Below are 13,611 nucleotides of genomic sequence, written 5' to 3' on the forward strand. Positions count from 1 at the left end.
TCACAACAGATTAGCTCTGATCACAGCCTAATTACGCCAAGTACAGCCAAACCTCTATCTATGCTTTTCTGTGGATGGGTGGAAACAGAAATGGGTAATTGAGAGACATTAAGAAAGGAACTAAAATACCGTGTGTTGTGCTGAAGGATGAGTACGATTAATGACACATTATCGCGAGGGAGAGTAAAGAGGTTCTGCCCGCCCGTTCTCCTGCCAGGCAGCCAGCAGACTCTTCTTCCTCAGTGGGGATTGGTGTAGGTGCTGGCTTGCAGGAAGCCGGGCTGTTGGCATTAGCACCTTCTGGAAGGCCCAAGCCTGTTGGGTTGCTGTAGGGCAACTGTGCAGCTCCAGAGAGGGCACCAAGATGTATAGGAAGCTCCGTGCCTGAGGGCTGGTTTCCAAGTAGATGGCACATCTGTCCTTTATTCTTCCCAGAAATGTATGCTCAACGTAGGAACCTGGCTTGTTATTAATAGACAACAGCAAGTATTGGGGGGAACCTCAATTAGGGAATAATGAGATAGCACTCAGATATTCAGATATTCATGCACACAGAGGTGAATCACGTCAGAATACCTAATGGAAACGATTTAGGAACAACAAATATATGCTCTTCAATTAGGAGAATTGTTGAATCTACACCGTCTGATACAGTAGCCACTAGGCACATGTGACTGTGTTTAAATTTCATTTAATTTAATTAAGGACACTTAAACATTCAGTCTCTCAGTCACATGAGGCACATTTTAAATGCTCAATAGCCACACATAGCTGGTGGCTACCACAGAGGCGGTACAGATGCCAGACGCCTTCTTATCATCATGGAGAGACAAGATGGACACTCTGGGATTAAAAAATGCTACTGTACCCTTATAATGGACAACTGCATATTCTCAAAAACATGAGGTGGGTGCATGTCGTCTGATATAGAAAGGTCTCCCCTGTGTATTAGGTGTCAACGAGTTATAAAGGTTTATAATATTAATTATTCTTAAAAAACAAGTGTGACACATATGCAAACGCACACACGTTTCACGTAAGTCAGAAAACAGACTGGAAGGATGTACCCCAAATTATCAGCAGTGGTCATCTTTTTTTTTTTTTGATACTGGGGATTGAACCCAGGGTGTTTAACTAGCAAGCCACATTCCCTAGCCCTAGCGGCAGTTATCTTGAGGAGAAATTTACTTTATTTTCTCCACTACACATTATCCGAATGTATTTCATTGAGCATGGTTACTTTTGTGATTAAAGAGATTTAGTGGAGGAAAAGGTGTGGAAATGGTTGAGAAGCATGAGCAGAGGTTTTCTCTTTGCCTCTTTATGTGACTAGTCTTGTTCCTGAAGCTGCCTGCACGGGGCTGACCAGCTGGCTGGCTGGAAAGGGCGCAGTTCACAGCTGCCATCAGGACACTCCCACAGGCCTGCGCTCCTGGTCTGCAGTGTCTCTGCTGGTAGGGGATGAATCCACTTTGCAGGCATTCAGAGGACCACTCACAATTTCTCTGAGCCCATAGCAGAGGAAGATGAGGCAGAAACACATGGCTGCCATGTCGAATAGCACCTGGGGGGCTGAATCAAATGGGTACATGTCAACCAGGGGACTTCCCTGCCACATAGGAGGGATCGGAGATATGTCCCCCTGGCTGTGTCGTGTGTGTGTGTATGTGTGCATGTAGGAGAGGCATCCGTATCCATCCTGTCCCTGGGAGTTCCTCTCTCTGTTGGCCTATGTTCTATGTGATGGACCTGGAACAGGACCTGCTTTCTTTCTTCTTCCCCTTTAGAAATCCATCCCGGCCTTCCCTCCCCCTTCCACCCTGACATGCCCTCCAGCACCATGGATGTCCCACTCTGGGGTGTGAGTCCCATGAACTCCTGCACTGTTCTGGGTCCCCTTCTGCTCTTGTGGCTGTGGGCCACTGGCAGGATTCCTTGAACTGTGAAATCCAGCTTCATTCTGGGGAAAATGGATGATCACGAGCCTCTACTTCAGAGTCAAGGAAGGGACAGTGAGGAGCTTAGGCAGGCTTGGCATATAGTATGTGCTAGATAAATGCTATCTTGCATTGGAATTAGCATTTGTTTTTTGCTGAGTAATTCTGCAGAGCAGCTCACCATTGTCTGCTCTTTATGTGGCTGCATCTCTCAGATGAATGGAGAGTCATTGAAGGACAAGAACATCTGCTTCACATTTTCTGTCCCTTAGGCTCCTGACAGTGAGCTGCCCCAGCCTACTGGTGGATTCTCTTTTGGTGGGGTGCTGGGGGATATTGGGAATCTGACCCGGGGCACTTTGCCACTGAACTACATCCCCATTCCTTTATTTTTTATTTCAAAACAGGGTCTCGCTTAGTTACTAAGAGAGTCCTCAAATTTGCAGTCTTCCTCTCTCAGCCTCCCGAGTTGCTAGGATTACAGGTGCCCATCACCATACCCTGCTGGTACATTCACTGTTACTTTCGCTTTGAACACTTCGGAGAGCCTGGGCAACATCCTTCCATTGTCCTCCTATGTGACAGGGAAGCCCTCCCTGACCCACGTGTCTGCCAGGTGCTGCTTGACATTGAGGCCCAGGGTTTTTCTGCCTCATCCTGCAGCTGAACCCGGTGCCTGAGTGGTGAGGACAGCTCAGCTACATCTCGGAGCACAGTGCCCAGCTCAGCCCTGGGAGACTGCTGGCCACTGAGCCCCACACAAACCTGGGCACCTGACGGTGCTGTAGGTGGGCAAATGGGGGTACCTTGGGTGTCAGAGAGGAAGGGCCCAGGGTTTCCCTGTGTGCTTCCTTAGAAGTGTATCCATTTCACTCTTTTAGTTTTCTCTAAGGAAGACAATCTTGCTAGTCTCTGCCTATTGCCATCCAAGAAGAAAGCTGAGGGCTTTCTTCTACTTGGTGACAGATACTGATGTGAAACTGTGATGACAACAACAGTACTGTTTGTGTGTTTCTTAGTATGTCTGAGAGAGACACTGGGCTAATAGCATTTTATGCATATATATGTATGTATGAACGTGTGTCTGTGTACGTACATGTGTGTGTGTGTGTGTTTGTGTGTGTGTTGTGACTGATCCTCATTATTGGTGAATGATGTTTTTGTGAATTAGCCTACCCGCCAAAATTTATTTGTAAACTGAAAATCAGTACTCATAGCATTTTTACAGTGATGGGAAATTTGTCACCTGATGCTCAAAGTTTTAGTTGTATCTGAGCCTGGTGACACCCTGCCTTCTAATTTATTCTTGGGTACTGTAAATAAGTGTCCTCTCCATGGACTACTTAGTGCCACATTTTCCTAGTTTGGGGGCCTTTCATTGGCAGTTTTGCTGTTTCAAACAGTCTCCAAGTGTGGTGCTGAGTGCTGTCTAGTGTCGCTCAGTGCAGGAAGGCTGTGGTGTGCCCTAGCAGAAGGTGACTTGTTAGCAAGCTAGTTCAAGCATGAGTTATAGCGCTGTTGGCCGTGAGCTGGGTGTTGTGAGTCACCGATGCCTAGTTACTGAGGTGTCCTTAAACAGAAGCCTAAAACCAGCTCATATATTGATAGGTTAACAGAAACATTGAGACCAGAGGCTCCCAGGCTCCCAATGCTCCTCTTCTAGGAGCAGTGCTTCAGCATTTCACTCATTTGGGTTCAATAACTTGACCAAACACAGCTACACAAGACTCTATGGTATGTATGAATCTTTGCTAAATCCCCTGCGTCTGTTGGAGATGGAGTGGACTGTGATGCTTAAGTTCACAGACTCTGGGCTGGAGTCACGGCGTCTCTGTCCACTGACATTACACATCTGTTTTGGCCAAGAACCGTAGCTGCTGGGGATCCTGCTCCGAGCCGTCAGGACATGTTTGTCCTTAAATGATTTTCCCTGGTTCTCAGCTCCTGCAATCAGCCACATACTTGGAGGAGTGGTGGTTTATCACTTGCTGGACCAACCACACCACAGGCAGAATCTTGCTGAGTGCGTTAAGTAATCAAGGTGGCTCCGTGAGGCACAGCGGGCCCCAGCAGCCTCTCCTCAGCTGGCTGGTGGCCACCTGCTGGCTGTCCTCTCCACCTGGAGAGTCACAGTGAAGACCCAAGACTCAGTGAGTACCCTGGCCGATGCCCCACTCTGTGGAGTCCCCAGTGGTCTGTGAGGGAGAGCCCAGCGCTGAAGCTGGCTTCCCTCGTGCCGGAGCCCAGGCCAGGCCACATGGCGATGACGACAGCAAGGGTAGCTGAGTTTGGGGCTGTTTTCTATGGCTCAGGCACAGTGGTAAGTAAGGCCTGCAGCTTGTCCTTGATTATTTGTTGTGCACGTCACAACCACGTGAAAGAGGTCCTGTCCATATGCCCATTGAGCAGATGAGAAGATGAAAGCACAGCATGTCACATGGTGTGCCCAAGATTCACAGGTGGAAGCTGACAAAGCCAGGATTTAAAAGTGGTTGGTTCACCCCAGAGCCAGCTGCCTTCCCATGACCATATGACACCCTTCCGTGTCCTCGAGGACCAGCATTCTCATCAAGATGGGGGACATTGCAACAGAGAGTCCATGAACGCAGTGTGCAGTTCCTGACACTGAGCTGAGTTGGGAAAGGGTTTCAGTCCCCTTCCTCTTCTCTCTTCTCTCTTTCCTTTTTCTTTTTTTTTTTCTTTTCTTTTTCTTTTTTTTTTTTTTTTTTTTTTTGGCAATTCTGGGGTGGAACCCAGGGCTTTGTCCATGTTAGGCAACCACTCTACTCAGAGCTACACCCCTGTCCCCAAGTCCCCTTCTGTAAACACAAGCTCCCTCCTGCCCCAGGCTAGCTCTGAGCATTCTGCTGTTTCTCTGGAGCTGACAGGGATTCAGCTGTAGATTGGGAGGGGGGTGCTCTGACTTGTGTCACGCATCACGGAAGTGGTCTTACTCCAACTTGCCCACGCTACCTATCTGCTGGCAGTTGGAGCAGGAGTCAAGTGTGGGACTTAGGAGGTCGGCCTGCTTTAGTCACCGCCCTAGGTGGACCCCATAAGGCAGAGGGCTTGTGTCCAGGCCGTATCAGGGAAGACGGTCCCAGGGCACAGGAGTGAAGGAGGAAGGGAGTGAAGGGGTGTGTGTGTAGGGTGTGTGGGGGTGGGAGAGCTTGAGGGGTGGGGGGTGGCCATGTGAGGATGCGCTGCTAAGCTGGCCGCCTCTGTGCACAGCTGAGGGACAGTGTGGGACCCTGCCCCTGAGAAGCGTCCTTGCAGGTTGTGGCTGAGAAGGGGGAATTTGCCCACTGGTTCCAGTCTTGGATGGGCCAGTGTTTGCCCCCGGGGCTTTCCTGGGTTTGCATCTTGGGGTGGTGCAGGCAGCACGGGGCCCTGAGAGCCCTGGAGGAAGCCCTCAGGCAGGAGGCAAGAGGCTTTTAGGCCAGGGAGGAGCTGGGTGCCACTCCTGACAGCTGGCAGACCCCGCCAGAGCTGGGACAAGACCCCACGAGGCAGCTTCTGAAGTGCCTCATCGGGTCCGAGGCAGCCTGCAACCTGAGCTGCTACCGTGGCCCCCAGCCCCCTCCGGGCCCCTCGGCTCCCTGTGCTTCCTGTGCCCCGGGTTTTTCTGTCCCCCTCACCCAGGCAGCTTCATGACTGTGCTATCGGGAGCCTTCTCAATCTTTCTATGCTCCACTTTCAAAGCTGTCTCGAAATGAGATAAGTGAACGCCTAATACAGTTTTTCCGAAACACCTGTATTTGTCTGGCTGACCTAATATTAACACAGGTTCTCGTCTCAACTTGAACACTGCTGTATCTATAGCTGCCCCATTACCATGGCCGCTGCTGAGCCCTTAGCGCTCATCTGTGTGTCTGATGCTGTGAATGCCAAGTGAGTGGCGCAGGTCGGCTCCCACCCTCCAGGCAGATGGGCCCGCTACCCGGCAAGTGTACCCGGACTCGCAAGAGGCGGGATCCGACCCCCAGGCTGGCAGCCTGCCTGTTTAGTTGCTCTGCTAAATCCTGGCACCTAAGACTTTGGTTGCTCCCTGCATTCCCTGAGCCCTGGTCACAAGATGAGCAGTGCCTTCCAGGCTGGGGAAGCAGAGATGACAAGCCCCTGCCAGCCCTGGAGAGGGGTCAGGCCAGCTGATAATTAAAGGGCACCTTGGACACATTGCCAAATCTATTATTGGTTCTAGTGGAGAGGACTTCATTCCACACAGGGCAGAAGAAGTAGAGAGTGTGAAGTATTCGGAGCTCATAGTGGTGAGGGCGTGGTTCTTATCCCAAAGCAGCAACCCAGAGGCAACCCTTGGAGATGTTTAATCCTGAGCCGGGGGTCTGGCCCGTGGCTTCAGTATCACCTGGGTGGTGGAAAAATGGAGATTTAGGGCCCTACCTCTGACCTATGGAGTTAGCCTTCCTTGGGGTAGGGTCCCGTTGTCTGCATTTTAACAAGCTTTCTGAGACTCAGGTGCACACTGAAGTTTGAGAACTACATCCTTGTGGGTTGTCAGCAAACCTGAGCCTCCAGCAATGCTCTCAGCTTGCCCTGGCTCAGCTCAGTGTGGGGCCAGAGAAGAGAAAGCCCAGGGGTGGCCGTGTCAAAGAGAGGCTCTGAGCACTCACTTTGGAGTCAAACCTGGACCTCTTTGGATCCTTAGCATGTTCCAGAATCTCTGAAAATCAGTGACCTCCTGTGCAAAGTGGGAATGGCTAGCAGGGCCCATTATTATTCTAGGTACACCTGGCGTAAGGTGGCCCCAAGGACTGCTTTTGTTGTTCTCGTGACTATCTGCAACCCAGGGACTGAGTTAGCCGAACCCATGAAGATCTAAGCTTTGGGGGCTTCACAGGCTCAGGAGTCAGCAGTGCTGCCAAAGGGCAAGGCCCGAGACCCCTGCAGGCCCTTGGGCACCTCTGTGGATGCCACTCCTCCTGTAGCCTTTGGGGCATCCTTGGACCTGGGGACAGCAAATTGAACAAAACTAAGTCCCCATACAAGGACAGTCCCTTTAGATGCCTGGCATGTGGCCCTGTCTTGGCATTTGGAGCCTGGACGATCTTACTGCCCCATCAGGCTCATGGACAATGGACCCTGCTGCTATTTATCTTACCCACTACCTCACTGATAAAGTCTACAGAGGAATCGTGGGTCTGTTAGGACATACCCATTGAGCCTTTTATTTTAAGTGACACATTCTAGTACTGGTTAATTGTAATTCTGATAACATTACTTGTAATACTGTCTCCAGTCCTGAGAATTAATTTGACTGGAAAATTTCCAGAAGGACTTAAATGTTTCTCATTAAAAGCATTATAGATAACTTATTAGACATTGTAACTAATTGTGATACCACCCAATGTAAAGCCTCCCAATTAAGATGCTGTTTCTTCTCCTGTGATTAGTTGGGAAACCTTTTCCATAGGAATATGCCCTCTAGAATGTCGATCAATTAAGCATATATAATTGGACTGAACCGTTGGCTCCCCCAATAATCACTCTCTCTAGTGAGCTGTACCCCAGCTGGGCTGGAAAGCTCCTGAAGACAGATTTCCTCAACTCTAGTTAGGGGCTGAAAAATGGTTCTCTGTAAGGCTGCTTGTGCGCCAGATATTTCTCTTGGCCCCGGTGACAGGGATGAATTCTGCTTTTTCAATATGGAGGACGTCTTCCATGCATATATTTTTCCTTAAAAAGATAAAGAGAAGCCATTCTGTGTCTTGGACTCCTGACCTCCCTTGAGGGACACGCCTGTGGGAGAGTGGCCCCTGTTGGGCAGCTGCTGCTTGCCCCAGGGTTGGAGGTTCGACCTCAGTTCTCAAGCTTCCTCCACATTTATGGGACTTCAGAAGGACTGCCCGTTTTCCGTGCCTGGGAAGTCACCCAGGAAAGCCTAACAATGCAAGGGAGCATTTGCTGGTCACCTCCAAAGTGTCTGAGCTCATGCCACTTTGCAGTGCTCCATGGTGGAGACCTCTGGAAGTCATCAAGGGGCTGGGACATAGCCAAGGTTTGTAGGAGAGGCAGGACAAAAGCTGCAGTGAGCCCGGTGTCAGGAGGAAACAGCTCATTGTCACTGCATCCGTCTTTTTACTCATGACTTTCCCCACTGAATTCTCCTGCAGCCACGTGTAGGTGAGAAATGAGGAAAAAGAAAGAAAGAAAGAAAAATCCACAGAAGAGCCCAAATCAACAGCTCAAACAACTCCAGGATCAATCAAAAGCTCATCTCTTCAAGGGGTGTGTTCATTGGCGGGGTGACCGCAAACTGCCTGGGCTTGCTGTACCTGGGTACAACCAGGCAGATGTCCACAGGACCATCCGGGAGAAGGACAGATGGGGCTGTAATTAGGGGAAGAGCTTCCAGCAGGTTCTCAGAATGGGCCAGAGGTTTGCAGCATCCAGGATATATAAACTGGTGCATAATCTGGGGTAGTCAGGTATGAAACCTAAAGACACATCCATGGATTTCCTTTTAATAAATCATCTCCTCTAGTAGTCATTTTTCATCAACAGGCAATTCAGGAAAAGTTGGAATTGAGCATAATGTTGCATATCATATCAGAACATCTGGTCCTGATATGCAGGAACAGCTGTTTAGTACCTGAGATGCAAACAACATCTTCCCCAGGGCTGCCATGGTTCACCTCCCGGAGGTGCGGGGTCGTTGAAGTAGCTGTGTGTCCCAGGATCTCCTTTCCTGGGTAACAGGGACAGCAGTGTTACCAGTGGGGCGCTGAAGGCTGCATGTTGTTTTACCACACACCAGATACTTGCCAAGCACTTTCCTATGTGATCACATGAAATCTTCACATCTGGGTTCACTGGTGTGTAGATGGGGAAAGGAAGTCATAGAGCCAGAGACAGGCTCTGCACAAAGTCCACTGCGGGTCTGCGCCATGCCACAGCTCAGGTTCTTCCACCACCACCACGAATTGCTCATAAAGGAGGAAAGAAGACGACTGTGGAGATCCCAAATGAAGAAGACAGCAGGTGGATTCCCTTTATTTGTTCTGTGGTCATGATTTGGATGGGAGATGTTGGTTTTGCTGCTCTGTCATTATGTATAGCACACCGTCACCAGGTGGCAGCAGGATGCCTTGATCACATGAGCCAATCAGCAAGCCCTGTACTTTACCCAGCGTTCAAGGTGGTAAGCAAAACCTTATTTGTAAGCAAGACTTTCTAAGTCTTTGATGAAAACTTTGAAAATCAAATGTTTAGGAAAAGAATTACACTTATACACCTAATGTCAAAGCAGATAAATCTTAAAAGCAAACTTAATAACACAGTCTTAAGATGTAGGCAGGTTCCCTCCTGATCCTTAGCCACATTGAGGTATCAGGCTGCCCCCATCTTTGCCTGGGACTGTGATAGAAGTGGTGGTCTTCCTGAGTCCAACAGAACATTTCACTTGATATCCAGATTTTCCCAGAACTCAGTCTCTTAGATCCAGATTTAAGTTTTGAAAGATTTTCATCATTCACTCTTTCAGTGTTTTAGGACTTGCTTTCTATCCACGACCTATTGGTGTATGCAAGAGCAGATGCACTATGGGGTAGTTGTGCCTAAGAATTAAAAACGGAAAGGGCGTGGCCTCAGGAAGTGGCCCCTCCGTGGCATCGTGTGCCCGTGCCTGACCTCAGACAGAGCTGTTTCCTGGTCACTCCACATTTCCTCACCTGCCACTGCCACCTCTTTTGTTAAGAACCATTTCTCATCTAGGAAGCTCCTGAGGATCCTCCCTAGCCTCTCCCCTACGCTTGCTCTTCTGAACACCAAGGCTGAAGTGGACCACTCAAGCTCGGAGCCTGGGTGGAGCTGGGTTCAAATCCTAATGGCCCAAATTCCCTCTGTGTGTTTCATTTCATTTTATTTTAATTTTTTATTTGTTCTTTTAGTTGCACATGACAGTAGAATGTATTTTTATATATCATACATATATGGCGAATACCTTCCCATTTTTCTGGTTGTACATGATGTGGAGTTAGGAAAGTTATATCTGATTCATTCTACTATCTTTCCCATTCCTATCCCTTGGCCAGCCAATTGTGAGTCAACATCCACATCAGAGAGAATATTCCGTCTTTGTTTTTTTGGTTCTAGCTTATTTCACTTAGCATGATATTCTTCAGTTCCATCCATTTACCCACAAATGCCATGATTTCATTCTTCTTTATGGCTGAGTAATATTCCATTGTGTATATATACCACATTTTCTTTGTTCATTCATCTACTGAAGGGCACCTAGGTTGGTTCCATAGATTGGTAATTGTGAGTTGAGCTGCTTGCTATAAACATTGATGTGGCTGTGACTCTGTAGTATGCTGATTTTAAGTCCTTTGGGTATAAACTGAGGAGTGGAATAACTGGGTCAAATGGTGGTTCTGTTCCAAGTTTTCTGACGATCTCCATACTGCTTTCCAGAGTAGTTACACCAATTTGCAGTCCCCTGTGTGACTTTTATCACTTAGCCTCTTCAGTCTCTGTTTCTTATGGGAGCTGTCACCTCATCAATGGATTAATCCACTTGATGAATTAGTAATAATTTCAGTGGACTGCTGGGTGGTGACATAGGCAGGTGGGGTGTGACTTGGAGGAAGAGGTCACTGAGGATTTACCCTTGGAGACTACATCTTGTCCCTGGCCCTTTCTTTTCTCCTTTTCTCCTTCCTGGCTGCCATGAGATGGGCAAGCTTTTCTCTGTCACATCCTTCCACCATGATGCCCAAAGCAGTGGAGTTGGCCAGCCATGAACCGAACCTCTGAAAGCCCAGTTCTACAATCTGCACAGCTGAACCCTAGAAACTAGCAAGGGGGGATACAGATATTAAGAATAAAAGGCTGGGATCAGGTGGTCACTGCTCTCTGATGGAGGAGGAGCGTCTGAAGAGTGGTCCAGCAACATGAGACATGGAGTCTCATAATCAAGAAGTAAAGGGCCATTCTGGTGGCACATGCCTGTAACCTCAGCAGCTCAGGAGGCTGAGACAGGAGGATCTGAGTTCAAAGACAACCTCAGCAACGTCAAGGCTCTAAGGAACTCAGTGAGACCCTGTCTCTAAATAAAATACAAAATAGGGCTGGGGATGTGGCTCAGTGGCCGAGTACCTCTGAGTTCAATCCCCAGTATCAAAAAAAAAAAAAAAAAAGTGAAGTACCGTGCAGGCACTGTTCTTTGTGCAGTAGAGACTTTCTAGTGCTGCCATGTTTGGAGCTTCCTGCCGCCCTCAGGAGGCCCCTTGTCTAACCTGACTGTTAGTTGGGCAGACTCAGAAGTAGCAGCACTGGTGAAATACTGCAGGGATCTATGTTCAGAATCCTCTGTTCCCTGGAGGCTGGGTCTGAAATCTAGGTCAAGAATTGATTGGCTCCGTGGCTAGCACAGAAACTCCTTTACAACAGGGCATCACCCCACAACTGGGCCATCTCAGTCGGCACCCTTGTACCAAGAATATTCCCAGAAAGGCATCGCCTCTGTCACAGGACAGTTTCAAAACCCACCATTCAGTCACCGCTCCTGACAATCCAGCCTCTTTCCTCCTCTAGGTTGTTCTTGTCAGGTGTGTTGGTCACAGTGATGGAAAGCTAATGAACACAGCACCTTTGAAGATACAGCTTGTGTTCTAAGTTGCAAACACTTGTAGTGGGAGAGGAGTTAGCAGGAACCGCAACCAGAATCCTCTTGGGTTCCTGTAGGAGGCCTTGTGCCCACTCACATCAGCCACCCCCATCTCAAATGGCCTGATTGACAGCTTAAATTTCACCCCTTCCAAAACTGTCTTTATAAAGACCTCTGGCTCCAAATCTGGCCGGAGATGGTACCTTCAACTAATATTGGGGTCACTTTTCTTGGTTTTCATCTTCAATTTGTGGTGTTTGAAAGGAACGTGAGGCTGAGGCACATGAAGAAGCATGGAAAGTCTGAGCAGTTCTCGAGCCAGCTAGGCAATTCCCTTCTGTCGGGCTCCACCATGTCACACTGGAACCTCTGTCGACGGCAGCAGGGCGAGTCCTTCATGGGCACACACCTTGAGTCTTACGTTCCTGATTCTTCTCCCTGAAGTCTTTGGCTCAGGTACATATCGCCAGAGAGAGGTCTCACCAGGGATCACACAGACAGTGGGTATTTAAATTTGGAAAACATTATCGAGAGATATGAGTCGTATCAGCCGTCTCCTGTGCTAACATTGGAGTGAATTATTTTGTGGCTGTTCGAGGAGGGGGCCTACTGGAAAGGAAGGCAGACGGGAGGAACAGAATTATTTATAATTATGATATGTGTTGGCGGGACGGGGGCTGTGCCTTCTGAGACACAAATGGATGACAAAGAATAAGTTATCTCCTTATAGATAGAACGTGGCAATAATTGCATAGTTTCTGGCTTCAAAAAGTCATAATCTATTAATTTGATGGATATCAAAAAGCCATAATCTGTCAATCAGTGTCAGAAGAAAGAGTGCCTTGGAGCTTTGAAGCCTGACATTTAGAGTACTGCTGGATACCTTTATTTTTATTCTGATAGTAATAGGGAGGAAGGATTCAAACATGCACAGCATACTTAGCGAATGAATATCATTTTAGTTGTCTTAACAATTTTGCAACTTAAAAGTGGTATTGGATCAGTACGCCGTATTGGAAAAAGTGTAAAAGTCACCCTACAGTGAATTACGGGGAGATAATTTCAACCTACAATTTCACTGACATTACCCATTATGGCATTGCCTCCTTGGTTTAAATGTGAATGGAACCTGAGATTATTTCTCCATAAATTCCCGTGGCCCATCTATTATTTCTATCTACTCCATGGATACATTCCTGAAACATACCAGTGGGCACCGAGGAAAATAGTCTATCAGTAGAATGTCAAATTGATGGAAGGAAGGAATCGGAGATGTCACACACAAAGAAAAATGCAGCTTTTCCAGCCCTGGTGAGCTTGCCAGTTGCGGTAAACAAAGGTGCCCCCGCTCTGGTCGGGGAAGAACTGGGCTCCGCGGCTCCTTGACACTCAGCGCAGGTTAGAAAGCTGAGCCCTGTGGCCTTGGCCTCCTTGTTATCCCCCCAGTTGAAGACGCTGTTTAGGTATTTTCCAGGGCAGAGGCCACCACACCCACCAGCCCTGTCTTCCTGTTCCCTAGCAGCTTGGCCCTCCCTCCCCCTCTGTCTCTCTTCCTGAGGTCCAGCCGTGGTTTACGTGGAAGAGGGAGTGACCGTGCACCTTTGGTTCAGCCTCCGTGGCCTCTCCCCTTAGTACAAACACCTCGTTGGAAGAGCAGGGAGCAGGGAGGACACTGGAGCTCAGAAGTCAAGAGAAAGGGACATGAGTCTTCCTCGAAGGCTGCTCTGGACCTAGGGAGACAGAGCAGCACCCTCCTCTCTGTGGAGCCTTCCCCTGGCTTCACCGAAACTCACTTACCATCCTATTGTTCCAGGGACAGGGCGAGAGGGAGGAGCTAAGACTGTCCAGGACCCAGGGACAGGTGAGAGGGAGGAGCTGAGACTGTCCAGGGCCCAGGGACAGGGCGAGAGGGAGGAGCTGAGACTGTCCAGGGCCCAGGGACAGGTGAGAGGGAGGAGCTGAGACTATCCAGGGCCCAGGGACAGGTGAGAGGGAGGAGCTGAGACTGTCCAGGGCCCAGGGACAGGGCGAGAGGGAGGAGCTGAG

General features: G+C 48.9%; 1 protein-coding gene across 1 annotated transcript in view; it reads left to right on the forward strand.

Moving 5' to 3' along the window:
- The window catches only part of Cdh13 (cadherin 13), a 487,128-nt gene that overhangs the window by 30,187 nt on the left and 443,330 nt on the right, over positions 1-13,611 (forward strand). The gene's annotated exons all lie outside the window — the stretch shown is intronic.

Source organism: Urocitellus parryii, chromosome 15 (genome assembly GCF_045843805.1).
Source record: "Urocitellus parryii isolate mUroPar1 chromosome 15, mUroPar1.hap1, whole genome shotgun sequence".
NCBI lineage: Eukaryota > Metazoa > Chordata > Mammalia > Rodentia > Sciuridae > Urocitellus > Urocitellus parryii.